The sequence below is a fragment of the Podarcis vaucheri genome, assembly GCF_965113315.1.
Source record: "Podarcis vaucheri genome assembly, chromosome: 2".
NCBI lineage: Eukaryota > Metazoa > Chordata > Lepidosauria > Squamata > Lacertidae > Podarcis > Podarcis vaucheri.
The window spans coordinates 102,481,062-102,496,269 of record NC_138760.1 but is presented as its reverse complement, the minus strand read 5'-3'; positions in this window follow the sequence as shown (position 1 = coordinate 102,496,269).

Here is a 15,208-nt window from a genome sequence, read left to right as displayed (position 1 = left end):
CTGACATGCTTTTAAAGGGCTTTAAATTAGTAAAGACAAGAAGAAACAGTAATTAGCTAATAGGAGAAAACAAATCCTGAGGAAAAGAAAATCTGTGTTGTGTTACTGCTCAAAACCTGTGACTTAACCAGACTATAATCAAAATGATAACTGGACCTGGAGGGCCCAGACTGCATAGTTTCAATTATGAGTTGTCTCCCCACCTCACCTCTTTCTCAAAAGAGAAACCTGTGATCACTTAACCCTGTGATCAATATGGTTATAGTGCTGCATGCTTTATCATCTGAAGTAAGCTTTCATATAGCATACGTGAAGTTCAAAGTTCACATCTTAGCCAGTGAGTGAGATGCACTGCAACACAAGTGGTTGTCCAATCCCACGATGGGGCTTCTCTTTCCTCTCCTCTCCTCTCCTATGCAATCCCCTGCATGCCCCCAGTATCTTCTTTTCTCAGAGCAGAATTTGGGAAGCAATGGAAGGGTGGGGGCTCAGAAAGAGCTGGAGGAGGTGGGAAGAGAAACTGGAAGTCCCATGGTGGAAATTGGGCAAGCTGGCAGGTGTCACTGGACCATATTTACTATTGTGCAAGCTGGCAGGTGTCACTGGATATTGCCCCATATTTACTAAGTCAGATGCAAAGCGGCAACCTTCTCACATGCAAGTTATCTCCCAAATGATAGACCTGAATCTTCTACCTGTTAGGTCATTGACCGCAAGAATGTGGCTGGGTTTCCAGATGACGAACCTGTGGCACTCCATATGCCGTGGAACTCCTACTGCAGAAACAGATGATGTTGTTTTCCTTAGCTCGTATAATTCATTTTGCTATAGAAAACCACCCTCAAAGTGGTATTAAATATCTCCCTCATAATGTACCATCAACAAAACGTCCAGTTGAATTAATGAACTGTGCGCATGTTTGAAAGTGGAATTGGACTTGTCTAATTGTGGCATCAGTTGTCATAGTGACTATCAGCCAATCAAGGAATGAGAAGCCTAACTCAGCAGTGTTTAGGTAAAGAGAGGCTTTTGTGGCATTGTCAGGCTAAGATTTACGATGGCAAAAACTGTCTTTGGCAGCCAAACCTATGTTTTGACCACTTTTTGTGAGATCCCTGTTCTATTTAAAGTTAAAACACTCAATACTCCACCTAAACATTAAGAGCCTATACGTCTGTGGAGCCTCTTTTCTTATTAATAGATAACGTTTTATAAACTATGGGTATGATGGCTTGCTATTTGTATACCTGTCCAATAAACATAACCCATTGCTCTTTTATGTATATGTAACTGGAAATGTCAGGGCTTGCAGAAGGGATATTATCTTATGCTTGCTATTAAAACATGCCGAGTGATCTAAAAATTACCCTGTGTAGATAAACAAGCGGATTAAAATTAGGTACTCTCATTCTTTCATCGCTGTAATATTAATCATAGGAGTTTGGGCCTCTTAATGTTAATGCATACCTTTTAGCTGTATATGTCAGTTTATATTAGATTACATGTTGACTGACACGATATGGAATTTAAATTCTCATTTTTCTTTATTTTTTCTTCTTCTTCACAAAGTCACAGCTTAGAAAGACATAAGGTGCAATATTACTATTTATCAACAACAGTTAATGGTAATCGTTCATAATAACAGTGAGGGTATTACCATGATCAACAGCGAGGTTTAGTGTTCTCTTGTTTATTTGGCTAGAGCCTAAATAACTACTTACCTTACATGGGTGCCTGTTAGCATTATATTAACAATAACATGATTGAAACGTAACTCATAAATCCTTGGCCAAAGCAAAATTCCTCAGCAGCCTGCTTTTGTCAAAAAACAACTAAAACTAGATATTTTATTTTAAGTGGAAGGCCGTATTGCTACAGCAAACACCCACTCACACATTCTGTCTCCTAGTATTGTTAAAGTAGGGGGAAGCTATGTTCAGGTTTCAGGCTATAAGAAGCAAAGTTAGAGGGGCATATGTAGAGACTGTGGGGACAGAGCTCTGGTTGCAGGAAATAAGGTGCTAGAGGGATACACAAAGATGGGGGGATGGGTGACCTGGGCTATGTGTACACCACAGCACATTGAAAGCACATGGCTTACCCCCACCAGCCCCCCAAAAGCTGGGGAGCTACAGTTTACCCTTCATGGAACTGCAGTTCCCAGAACCCTTAGCAAACCACAGTTCTCAGGATTCTTTGGGGGGAAGTCATGTGCTTTAAATGTATGGTGCAAATGAAGTCTTGAATATGCTTGGCATCCATGTATGGTTGGGAAAGTCCACTGCCTGAAAGCCAGGATAGCTACTCAGTGTAGATTATTCTGAGCTAGCTGGACTAATGGTCTGATTTGCTCTAAGGCATCCAGAGGGAGACCAATATATTTTGCTAACTGAGGCAAATGGCAAAATGGCAACACACCGCACATACACACCACTAATTCTACATACAGGAACTGGTTCCAAAAAGATGGTTGAATCCTCAACATTGGTGATGGGACAGCACCCTCCAACTACACCCTATTTAAAGGGGTCCGTGGCACAGTGTGTAGCAGTACCTGCGAACCCACTTTGGACCAGCCATCTCTTTACCTATATCTCACCTGATGCCTGCTGAAGAAGCATGTCCTAAGCTGCCACCTAAAATTATGCAACATTGGTGCCAGGTGGTTCTTGGGAACAGTGTGGGGAGTGCATTCCTTAACCAGGGTGCTATTGCTGAGAAAGCCCCCTGGTGGGTCAGAAGCATCTGATTTTCTCTCATTTAAGTAATTGTCAAGAGGGTCTCCCCAGTGGATCTCAAGTCATGGGCAGGATGGTGTGGGAAGATGTGCTCCTTCAAGGCTTCATATGTCAGATTCAAAATCTTGATTTAGACATGGTAGCAAATGGGAACCCAGTGCAGATCTTCTAGTACCAGCATTCTGTGGCCTATAGCTGTCAGGCCCAATAAAGCTCCCACACCTGTATCGTGCACCAGTTGCAATCGCCAAACCATAATTAAAGGAGCTGGGTGTTGTGTAGACACACTAATGGAAGCACCAAATTGGTTCTGCCATGGTGTCTGCACAGCACCAACCTTCCTTCACCAAATAACACTTCCCAGGATTCTTGGGATGGGGAGCCATGACAGCAATACTGGTATAAAGCTCATAAATGTTTGTAATGTCATTATGCCCTGCGATACTGCTTTTCAGTTGGAATCATATACAGTTGTTTTTCAGCAAGCTTGCTCAGAGGATTGCACTATTCACTGGAGAAGCGGGCTGAGGTTTTGGTTCAAAGTTCAGTGTTCACCAACTACAACATCCAGGACTACAACATCCAGCAGCTCCAGTCAGCATGGTCCTGAACATAAAAACGTAAGAAGAACCTGTTGGATCAGGCCAATGGTCCACCTACCTAGTCCAGCATCTCGTTCTCACTCTGACCAACCAGATGCCTGTGGGAAATTGGGAAACAGGCCCTGAGCACAAGAGCACTCTTCCCTTCTATGGTTTCTCACAACCGGCATTCAGAAACATTACTGCCTCTGAATGTGGAGGCAGAGCACAGCCGCCATTCCTATTAGCTGCTGACAGGCTTCTCCTCCATATTGCCTGGGGCTGCTTTGAGTTGTAGTCCAGTACATCTTGAGGGCACAAGGTTGCCCAAAGCTCCTGTAGATGAAGCCTACCAATATAGTGGAGCAAGAGTAAGGCAGAGGACGCTAACTATTATCTTCACATGAAAGAGTATTGGATGCTGGCAGCAAAGCAAGAATGCCTCGCTGTGGCAAAGCACTCGCACTGAGTAGGAATTCTGACTACTTGCATAACACTGGAAAGGCCGCAAGACAAAACAGAAGATAAGCGGAGCATGAGAAAGCGACCAAGACAAATAAACCTCTTGAAACAGAAAGGCTGGGAGAACATAATTCAGAGTTTAAGTCGTACGCTTTAATATTTGTTGTATGCTTTAATATTTTCAATTCAGCTGCATATTTCAAATGATGGTTGCAAGTTCCAAATGGTGATGGCAAATTCTAGATGGAGACCTTTTAGGGGTCGAAGAGGCGGTATTTTTTGGAGAATATTTCCACCAGCTCCAACAGTGTTGTTTGTTTATAGAGAAATGTGGTGTAGCCTTCTCAAAAGTCCAAATCCAAGACAGATCTCCCCCGAACAACATCTTGACAATAGAAGCAGAGCAAGTTGTCCACCACGGAAATAATAAAAGCTATAGACCACAGTAGACTTGTAAAGTTGCATTTTGAGTGTAATGCTTTTAACTATATCACCGGGAGCATGTACTTGGCACAAATGTCTCCGCTGGAGCAGAAACACCTTGGCCTATAGCCTCTGAGAGTTTATCAGTGCCATGGGAGATATTTACCGTGATGTACGTGTGCCTGTACAATGAATGAACAGCTTGCAAATACATATTAATCTACTTGATGACCTAGATCAAGAACAAGAAAAATAATACTAATAAGTCACTTGCTTTTGCATTATGGTACATTTCTGCCTCTCGCTGACAGTTGGTAGTTGTAAGTCATTTCAGTTTCTTTTTATTTTGTGTCCTAAGTGTTACAATCAATTACCCCCCAAACCCCGCAACACATTTGATTCTTTCATGGGCCAGATTGAGCAATTATAGAATGAAGTATTAGCACTCAAAGCATTTACCTATTCCTCTGTGGACTAAATCTGCTAGCTAACATTTTTTTTAGTTACATTTGAATATGAAAAAGTGAGCAATTTTCAGGTGATATATGAACATATGACTGCTTTATACTGAGTCAGGCTACTGAGTCCATTTAGCCCATTATTGTCTATTCTGAGTAGCCAGGGGTCTCCAAGGCCTGTTACAGAGGTCTCTCCCAGCCTTGTTAGCAGACATTCTTTTGAACAAAGATTCCAGAGATTGACTCTAAGACCTTTTGGATGCCTAGCATGTGTTCTAACAAGGGACGCAGGTGGCGCTGTGGTCTAAACTACTGAGCCTCTTGGGCTTGCCAATCAGAAGGTTGGCTGTTCGAATCCCCGTGATGGAGTGAGTTCCTGTTGCTCTGTCCCAGCTTCTGCCAGCCTAACACTTCGAAAGCACGCCAGGGCGAGTAGATAAATAGGTACTGCTGCGGCGGGAAGGTAAACGGTGTTTCCGTGTGCTCTGGTTTCCGTCACAGTGTTCTGTTGCACCAGAAGCTGTTTTGTCATGCTGGTCATATGACCCAGAAAGCTGTCTGAGGACAAACATCAGCTCCCTTGGCATAAAAGTGAGATGAGTGCCGCATCCCCATAGTCACCTTTGACTGGACTTAACCTTCCAGGGTTCCTTTACATTTCATGTGCTCTAACACTATCTTTTGACCAGTCCCCTAAGTATGCATATGCAACATTTGACTTGACTAGCAAATTGTTAATATCAATGTCAGGGAAAGCCATACACACAAGATGTTTGATATATGGTGCATTCCCCAAAGTTTAAGTGAATGGTGCAACCTCTGCTCAAGTGGAGCTCCATAGCTACACAGGACCACTCGCATGAGCACCAGGGCCAAATTTTATTATTCTGTTGCAGGATGTTTCCCACAACAATTGAACCTAAGCATAGCTTGCTGGATCAGCCCAATAGTCCACCCAGCATCCTGTTCTCACTGTGGCCAACCAGATGCCTACAGTATGAGAAGCCCCAAAGCAGACCTGAACGCAACAGCACTCTCCTCACTTGCAATTCCCTGACAGTGGAGGGATAGCATACTCATCTTGGCTACTAGTCTTATCCTCCACAAATAGGTCCAATCCTCTTTTGAATCCACCCAAGTTGGTAGCCCTCACTGCCTCTTGTTGGAGTGAATTCCATAGTTCAGCTACTCACTATGTGAAGGAATACTTTCTTTTGTCTGCCTTGTCCTCGAGTTCTAATATTATGGGAAAGAGAGAAAAGCCTTTCCCATCCAGACCCTCTTGGTGTTAAGATCATTGGGAGGGGGCCTCTTCAAAGTTCCATCAACTTCAGAATTGGGAGGTGGGGACATTCCTTTGAAGAGGGTCATCTCTATGCTAGCTCCTAAATTGTGGAATTACCTCCCCACAAAAGTGTTTCTGGCACTTTCCATCAAATGCCGAGGACACAATTCCTTTGACACATGAGATGTAAGTTTTAAGCACCGCCCCTATTCCTGTGAATGTGATTTGCTTTTGTTTGGTTGTTTAATATTGAAATTTGAAATATTTTAACTTGCCCAGAGACGTTAGGGTAAAGGGTGGGTAAGAAATCAAACAAATCCATAAACAGGTAATGGTTTCTCCACACCTGGCAATAATCTTATACATCTCCACGCCATGGCAAAAAAACTATAGTGAGGTAAAAGCAGGTATGGGGTTGTCTTCAACTCACCTTTGCTCAGAGGATCTAAATTAGTTATTTGTTCTACTGACATGACTGATGACTAGAATCCCATCCATTGTTACAGAACTGCTTTAAAGTTGGGAATTGCAGGAGATACCTTGGTGACATCATGGGGGTCTAGGCAAATGGCAATAATGAACAGCACTTTGGAACACAAGAAGACAAAAAGAGCCCTGCTGTTGGATTAAACCAAAGGGCAATCGAGTCCAGCACTCTGTTCTCATGGTGGCCAACCAGATGTTTATGGGAAGACCACATGGAAGACCTGAGCACACCTGCACTCTCCTAGTTTGTAATTCCCAATATTGAAAGGCATACTGATTCCAACAGTGAAGAGGGAACATAGTCATCATGGCTGGTAAACATTGATAGCCTTTTCCCCCAGGGCTTATTTCTAAAGAGTAAATTTGAAGTGAACCAAACGAGGGCACTTTGATTGCTCTACAAACGTTACGTCCATCTTCTTCAGCCTCGTATATGTGCTGTGAAACTGGCGCATCCGCTATGACAAAGCTATTGCTAAGAAGTCATGAATGATAAGCCGGTACTATATTCATCTTTCTCACTTCTCTTCACTTCACATTTGTGTAGCTTTCTGTTATTTCAGGGCGATGCAGGAAGGAATATTCCGGATAGCTCTTACCATCTGCTTCAGATGATGTTACTGGCAGCTTGTTTTCCTGCTGCAGCAAAGTCAGAATTCAGATTTATTTTTTTTCTCACTTGATAGTGACAAATGTCCTTGTGGATTTTATGTGCCACCCTGAAAATATATTCTAGTATTCAGATTATCAAGCAGCAAGACTGATAACAGCTGTATGCAAACAAAGATAAAACAATAGCATGCATTTTAGGATGGAAAGGATTACTCATGTTCACAAAAGCACTGGGATTCCTGCCAGGCCAAATTTTGCCCGTTGGGTAGAGGTTCCCTACCCCTGTTTAAAATGTGGCAGAGATAAGGAGAAAACTGCAGATCTTATTCCCCTTCTCTCCCCCTGTTGTTTTTGATTGAAGTAGTGCTCTGAACCCTTGATGAAGCCAGACAATGCAAGACTTCAGCTATTGTTTTTGTTTGTTAATACACTGTGAATTTTTGTGTTTTGTGTTTTTCATATTGTAAACCATGCTGTGAGCCTTCAGTAATATAAAGTGTAAGGTAGGTGTATACTATCATTATTTTTATTGTTGCAATTTCATGTGTGAATTGCTTCCAATGAAGTATCACAACAAACCATAATAAAAACATATATAAAACTATTAAATCATCTACAGCTGTACCTTGGTTGACAAACGCCTTGCGACTTGAACTTTTTGGCTCCCGATTGCCACAAACCCGGAAGTGAGTGTTCTTTGGAACCCGAACGTCCGATGCGGCTTCAGCGGCTTCCGCTTGAGTGCAGGAAGCTCCTGCAGCCAATCGCAAGCCGAGCCTTGGTTTTCGAACGTTTTCAGAAGTCAAATGGACTTCCGGAACAGATTCTGTTCGAGAACCAAGGTACAGCTGTACTTATATAAAAAACAATTTCAGGTCCAATACAGATACCATTGGAATATATATTTTTATGGCTTTATGGAAGAGATAACAGATAACAGCGCCTGTTTGATATGTAATGAGAGGGCCACCAAACTGTAGGCCTGATTCTGACATTCTGTACAATGGATTTCCTGATAAGATGGCTTCCTCAAGATACCCTTTCTGCCCACAAGCAGGACATCTGCATGATAGTAATCTCCCATCATTACTAAGACCATACTGAGGTGTTTCTGGAGTCAAAATAACCAACCTTTGCTACTCAGCAGCACAATTTTTTATTCTTTTATTTTTGGCAGTACAGGAAGCAAACTGTTTTGGACAGGCCCCAAGCTGTGCACCACTGCATTTTCTATAGTTCCATGACACTATGAATCCAGTTTAAAAAATCCAGTTAAACATGGAATTCCTTTTCTTTCTAAGTAAGTCCTTGAATACTTGTGTAACATTCTTCAGGAAGCCAATAAAATAATGAGAAGTGGTACCAAACACATGGAATCATAGAATTGTAGAGCTGACAAAGCCCACCAGAAGCTATCATGGCTGCCTGACCAGAACCAGCTTGTATAGAGAGGGCCTGAGTCCTAAACAAAATCTGGGATGGATGAACTGCTGCAGATTGTAGTATGCTAAAATGTATAACTCTTTTGTGTGCTTGCCTAGGAGTTTAACAGTAGTTTCAGTATATTTGGTCTACAAACCTTGAACATCAAATACCACAATTTTGACTCAGAACTCACCTTCCCTTTATACTAGTTTGATGGTGACAGTGAGAAACATGCTACTTTTCCTGTAAACTCATGTCTGATTGAAATGGAAACACAGATTTCATCTTAATTCCTCAAAGAAATATTACCGAAGTAGACAGGCTGAGGTCCATGTATATATGCGAGTCCCCAAACTCTACAGAAGGATGCGTAAAGCCATTTTCTTGCTTATGGGAATACTACAGAAGAATACAGCACTGCTTTTTTAAAGCTGTGGTTCTGTATCCACTTCCCTGGGAGTAAGCCCCACTGACCTCAGTAAGAGTTACTTCTGAGTAGACATGCAGTTGCCAATACTTTTATGGATTTTATGAATAGTGCCGACTGCTCTGTTGTTCCCCTCTGTCATGCTGATGGGCAGGGCAGCAACATAATCTGCATGTCAGTTCTGGATGGTTTGTAGAGATCAGACACTGAAAAGATTTGACCCATTCCTGCCCACCCCATTCAGATAATAATAGGAATCGTTTTTGTTATTTATACCCCAGCCATCTGGCTGGGTTGCCACTCAGATGCATCAAGTTCACACACAACATTTCTGCATAGATGCTAAAAATTCTAAGGAAAGTTTTCTGAAGCTTCCCTTTTAATACCTGCTCAAGACTAAATTACCAATCAGTAACAAATGGAAAATCAGAACTATTGCAAGATACCGAAAAGCATTAAGCAGGGTCTATTTGCTCCCTCTGGAAGACTTCCCTGTGTTGTGGCTACACCAGCAACAAAATATTAGTGTTGCTGGTGCAGTCCTTTTGGACTCTTGCACTCCATGACGCTATATAATTTTGTTTCTAATGTTACTTGTTTTGGATTGATCATAGTGAACACATCCAAGTAGGACATTACACAGTATGTGTCTGCTCGAGAAATGTAATCAACCATTCCAAATTCCAGAACTGGGTAACTGGGTGACTGGGAATTGGGTTCAAAGACCCTGCTGCCTTTCAACAGATGTTTGGCAGCTCTCCGTAGAAATCGACTCTAGGTTTATTTCTGTTCTTTTTCCATTTCAGAAGTCTCTTTTGGGCCAACTATGAATGGAAAGGCTAACTTGGAATTTGGATAAAATATTGTTCCAACTATATATTGTAACACACTAGTGGACTAATTCAAATAACCAAGGAATAGTGTTGCTAAGGGATGCATTAGGTAATGTTTGCCAGATATATAGGCTTTTCAGCGGTTAAAATTATGTATTCATGTGTTTTCCATGTATCTACTTGGCTTTTCCATTTAGTAATTTTTAAACAAAAAAATAGACTGCAATAACAATTGGGTGCAGGTCACAATTACGTAGTGGCTGCAAACTTGTGAAGTGATGATATTCATATACCCAAGTGGTCATTCAGTATCAAGGATAAGTTGCCACTGTCTGCACACACAGACACAGGCACACACACAAAACATACATGAACACACATATAAGGACGAATTCAATACAAATTTAGAATATTATGCTTAGGTGAAATAATTTCAACAAAGTTTTCAACAATTCTTAGGAGGAATTTGTGTGTCTCATATGGTTATAAACTGAAAACTAGGATGACAAGAAGCTGTGTGTAGATGGGACTCCCATTCATGTCCAAATGGCATTTCTATTCCAGCAGACAAATCACTGGGTTTGGATGTGGGCTAAGCATTCAGTAACTATGCACATCCAAAGATTTCTCCTGGATTTACAAGACCTTAGTTGTGGACTTACATGAGTAAAATTTGTCATAGTCTGTTGCCTGCTTTTAAAAAAAAGATAATAGTTTGATGCTTTTGAATTATGGTGCTGGAGGAGACTCTTGAGAGTCCTATGGACTGCAAGAAGATCAAACCTATCCATTCTTAAGGAAATCAGCCCTGAGTGCTCACTGGAAGGACAGGTCGTGAAGCTGAGGCTCCAATACTTTGGCCACCTCATGAGAAGAGAAGACTCCCTGGAAAAGACCCTGATGTTGGGAAAGATGGAGGGCACAAGGAGAAGGGGACAACAGAGGATGAGATGGTTGGACAGTGTTCTCAAAGCTACAAACATGAGTCTGACCAAACTGCAGGAGGCAGTGGAAGACAGGAATGCCTGGTGTGCTTTGGTCCATGGGGTCACGAAGAGTCGGACATGACTAAACGACTAAACAACAACAATAGTTTGTTAAGATGGATGGTGGTAGTTGCACACTCCAACATCATGTTATGCATGTGCAACACAGAAGTAAGCTTAATCTTTTCAGTGGGCCTTGATGCCCTATCAAATATATTTAGGAATGTACACTAAGTGTCCTATGGATGGATAAATACAATCCTATATGAAGTTGCTTAGGTCAGACATTCACAGCCACAGTTGTGCACAGAAAGATCAGCGGGCAACCTGCATAGAGTTACTCCAGATCTACACATTGACTTTTGTTGTATCACTGATCTAAGCTGGATCAATTCAGTTTTGAATCAAACCCTTCATCTTGAATAAATGTCACCCTGAGATGTTACTGAGAAAGACCTTTTCTCTTTTTATTTGAATCCCGTCTTATGAATGCTGCTGATGCTGAATGATACGCTGCTTCCCTTAGTGATTTTCATGTAACCAGAGTGCATGTCTTTATTGACCAATTATGGACCTCAATCCATGTGTATATATTCCTACCAGCTAACCACTTCCCCATACATACACTGATTAAGTGGAGCAGCTATCTATGAAAGCTTGTGCCAAATGAATCAGAGTTAGTGGCTCAGGTGCAGCGCAGAAACATTTGCTTTTTTCCCCTGCTACCCATTTTGATAGATGAAATGTATTAATGAGAGTGTCACACACACACACACACACACACACACACACACACACAACTTTGGAACATAGAGAAAGCAAGATCCAGCACTGTTGCCCCTCACACGTGTTTCTGACAGCCACAGGGACAACAACATCTAGTTAGAAACTGGGCACAAGGATCTCTCAACTGCAGAGAAGGGCCAACCAAAGCTCAGTGGTACAGTGACTGATTTACATGCACCTCCCGGTTCAGTCTTTAGCATCTCCAGGTAAGAATGGGGGAAACTCCTATTTGAATTCCTAGAGAGGTGCTGCCGGTCAAGGTAGACAACACTGAGCTATATGGACCACTAATCTGATTCCGCATAAGGCAGTTTCCTTTGTTCCAGGCACAGGAACTTCCAAGTGTTCATGTGTAGCCCTGTTCAGGTGCTCACCTCCACACAATTGCAGTCACATGAGATTGGGGTCATGCTTGCTAGCCCCATTCCATTGGTTGCATCCCCATTGCGTAGCCTAACAATCTTCTACACATTGTAGGGAAAAGAACTGAAGTGCTGTGTGTGGAGGCTGCCATCTGTGAATTAGACCACTGTGGGTTAAACCACAGAGCCTAGGACTTGCCGATCAGAAGGTCGGCGGTTCGAATCCCCGCGACGGGGTGAGCTCCCGTTGCTCAGTCCCTGCTCCTGCCAACCAAGCAGTTTGAAAGCATGTCAAGGTGCAAGTAGATAAATAGGTACCACTCCGGCGGGAAGGTAAACGGCGTTTCCGTGCGCTGCTCTGGTTCTCCAGAAGCAGCTTAGTCATGCTGGCTACATGACCCCGAAGCTGTACGCCGGCTCCCTTGGCCAATAAAGCGAGATGAGTGCCGCAACCCCAGAGTCGGCCACGACTGGACCTAATGGTTAGGGGTCCCTTTACCTTTACCTTACACACATAGAACACGTCCCCACTTTGGAACTTCTCCCTCCAGTATGTGGAAGGTAGCAGGGCATGGTGACAGGTATAGGGTGGAGAGGACAGGGCCAAGGGACACAGCTCCCCTCTCCCCACATGCAAACACAGAGTTGTAATCACAGGAGGGGAAATACTCAGAAAGGGCTATCTCTTTAAGGTTTTGCATGATAAGGAATGTTCTCTTTTCTGGCTGTATGAAGTTTGCCCCTTTTTCACAGCCAGGAGTCATGGATATTCGCAAGGCCTCACAATCTCTGGCTGTGAATGCTTCACACAGACACGTTCGCCCTCTTGGCTGTGGAAAGCTGTTTTTTGAACTCAGATTGACTCAGAAACGAACCAAAATATTTTCTAGATTTCGGAAGTAAATCTATCTTATTTCCAACCTAATGTTGGGCGGCCAGTGGGAATATACATTCCTCTAAACAGAATGTATGTGTACTTTGTAGTTTGGAGAGAGGGAGAAAAAGATGTATGGTAGATAATAGCAAGGCAGTAATTCTACATTTCTATTCCATTCAGCAAAATTCAAAAATTACATTAAGAAAAATTCACTTATCCCTATTTATCTCTATAACATTTCTGTGATCTTGGCAAGCTTTCCTTAAACTATTCAGTTAGCCTCCCAAACAGCTTTAGAAAGAGAGGCAGACCTTACTAAGTCATCAAAGCTGAAAGCTCACAGAAAATTTGAGAGAAAATACTTAGATATGGATATGTACTCAGCAGCAGCTGGGATGGTATATTTTTATGCCACATTCTACAGCCTGGATGCTGTGGCAAACCCATTATATTCCTGTCACACTGACATCTCTCTCATTTTACATTCATGGAGCAATTATTTTATAATTTTTGACCCTTGTCACATCGCTGTCATAAAAATATATCAATGCCATATAATTAAAAGTAATTTTAGAATAATATAATGATACCAAACCTGGAATAAAACACCTTAGTTTGGGAAACTATTAAAGTTGTCAGTTGGAAATTAGGCTTCCTTTTGAGATACTGGGATCCCGTAATTTGCAAACCTGTGTCACACCCGGCCCTCTTCTGGAGGGTATTATTTTCACATTACAATTTGTTTCTGGTACAAGATCACCATCTGGATTCCACGATTCAGGGCTTTATTATTGTGCGTTCTGGACATTAGGGGAGAGATGACATGTGTCTTCTTCTACAAGATGCCTCTTCTCTATGTTGCATAACCCCAATGTCTGCAGATTCATACAGGTCCACCCCATATGGTGGTTGGTGCTAAGGTATAGTGACAACAGACCCCTGTCCTTTCCCTCTGAGCCCCTCAGAGCATTCTTCTCTGCTGAAGGTCAGAACTGTACTCTTATGAGTTGGGGGGGTAGAGCCCCCGATATGTGTTACAATTTAGTGAAAGTTAGAATGAATCCAGATTTGATTAAGCTTTATCAAACACGGAAACCCCCTGGATTGAGTTATGCTAGTGAGCCAAGCCACACAGCGGAGCTAGCTGGATGTGCCATTAGCAGAGGACAAAGACTAGTAGTGGCCCATCAATGAAACCATCAGAGGGGCAGACTGTCAGGCAAGGGGGAGTTGGGCCACTTCTTTGCTGGGTGCTAGTGAGCAGAGGCAAAGGCCAGGTTAAGGGTTTCAGTTCTGAGTGACGTAGGCAGGGGAAGGTCCTTGGATTCGGTTAGCAGCAAGAAGGAGAAAGAGGAGAAGAACTCTAAGGGAGCTGAGGATGATACAGAGGGTGGCTTTTTGCTGACCCTTGAATCCAGTGCTGCCCATATTGGGGAAAGCCAGACCCTCAGTGCTCTGTGATTCCTCCATCTAGGTGCAGGTCGTATAAATGTGTAAACGAAACCATGTGACATAAGGACAACACAATCTCTGGTGGTCAGCACCTGGAACCGTGCACCGCTGGTGGAGATTGGGGTGGTGTGGAAAAATACGTACCTCGTAGCCTGTGCTGTACCCCACCTTTTGTACTCAGGAGCAATGGAGGAGGATGCTCTGTCGCCAGTGTTGCAGTAAGATTCAGCCCCCATTCCGTTTGGCATCTGTACATTAAATGGGGGAAGCACCATGTGGTCCTTTGCCTCAGACAGCAAGGCCTGTCCCTTGGATCTGCATAGGGGAGGGATAGAAAACTGTGACCCTTCAGATGTTGCTGGACTCCAATTCCCATCAGCCCCAGCCAGCATGACAAATGGTCAGGGATGATGGGAGGTGCAATCTAGCAACACCTGGAGGGCCGTGGGTTCTCCAACCCTAATAGAGGGGTTTGTTGGGATCTGTGGGCCATGCTTTGCACTTTTGCTGTTTTGACGTGCCTTGCCTTAAAGTTGTTGTTGTTGTTGTTTAGTCTTAGTCGTGTTCAACTCTCCATGACCCCATGAACCAGAGCATGCCTTGGAAACTCACTTTCTTCTCAAAGATTCTCCTTTTTTATGTCCATGGAGTTTTCTTGGCATGCCTTAAAATAGGCATCCCCAAACCTTGCCCTCCAGCTGTTTTGGGACTACAATTCCCATCATCCCTGACCATGGTCCTGTTAGCTAGGGATGATGGGAGTTGTAGTCCCAAAACATCTGGAGGGCCGAGTTTGTGGATGCCTGCCTTAAAGTGTGATATACCTGACTCCATGGGGGAGTGTTATAACTCCTTCCTATGGCTTCCATTTCAAGTAGTTTCTTATCCTCCTTCTGGCCAGGTCATTGGCATGAGACAAGAAAATATGCCTACTTCTCTGCTTCAGGTGCTTCAATCAGCTGAAATTATTATTATTATTATTAAGCCTGTGGCTTGACCTGTATTAGCATGGGTA